The sequence below is a fragment of the Mytilus galloprovincialis genome, chromosome 11 (genome assembly GCF_965363235.1).
Source record: "Mytilus galloprovincialis chromosome 11, xbMytGall1.hap1.1, whole genome shotgun sequence".
Taxonomy (NCBI): Eukaryota; Metazoa; Mollusca; class Bivalvia; order Mytilida; family Mytilidae; genus Mytilus; species Mytilus galloprovincialis.
The window spans coordinates 62,462,542-62,463,317 of record NC_134848.1 but is presented as its reverse complement, the minus strand read 5'-3'; positions in this window follow the sequence as shown (position 1 = coordinate 62,463,317).

Sequence of the window (776 nt, the reverse complement as noted above, 5' to 3'; positions counted from 1 at the left end):
TACAAAAGACGGCACAGGTAAGATAGCAATTAAAGTGTGTGATCAATAGACATTGTTGAAACTGCTGTACATCAACGATTAATATTACAATTACACTTATCGAACCAAAGGTAGTACCTATTATGTTTTTTTCAATAGTTGAACAAAGGATTTCTTTAGGAAATATACGCATTAAAGTTTACACATTAATCATTGTAAATAATGTTATTCAGGTTGAACATGGTGTAAATATGTGGAGTGTAATAGAATGAACAAATTTTATTATATAAATTTTACACGAGGCGTGCAGAAATATTTCAATTGTTGCTGTGGCTAGAAATAGGACAATTGTATAAAATGAATTCAACAGGACTTATTCTTATGAATTTGGTGATCTATTAGGTAGCATGTTGACGGTATTAAATGTTCATTCTAAGACAAACACTTTCCTTTTTTCTAGTTACTATATTCATTTTTCACGTCAATTCAACTACTACTAGAACACACCCGCGAAATCGCTGGCATAAACAGCTTGTAAACTGTTGTAGGATGAATTTTTGTAAAAGATATTATGACTGGAGAATTTCATATAAGGTATCAAAAGCCCTCTCCTTTTTTTCCAAAGTCCGTTATGTGTTTCCTTTCTGTTAAATTCATTTTTTTCGTGTTTCTAGCCATATACCACAATTTTTCTTCCCCTTTGCTACAATGCATTTTTTGGTAAAAGTCAAATCAAATTAAAAATTTGCACCGCTTCAACATGAAATAAATGAAACTGCTTATAGACCATTTTTATT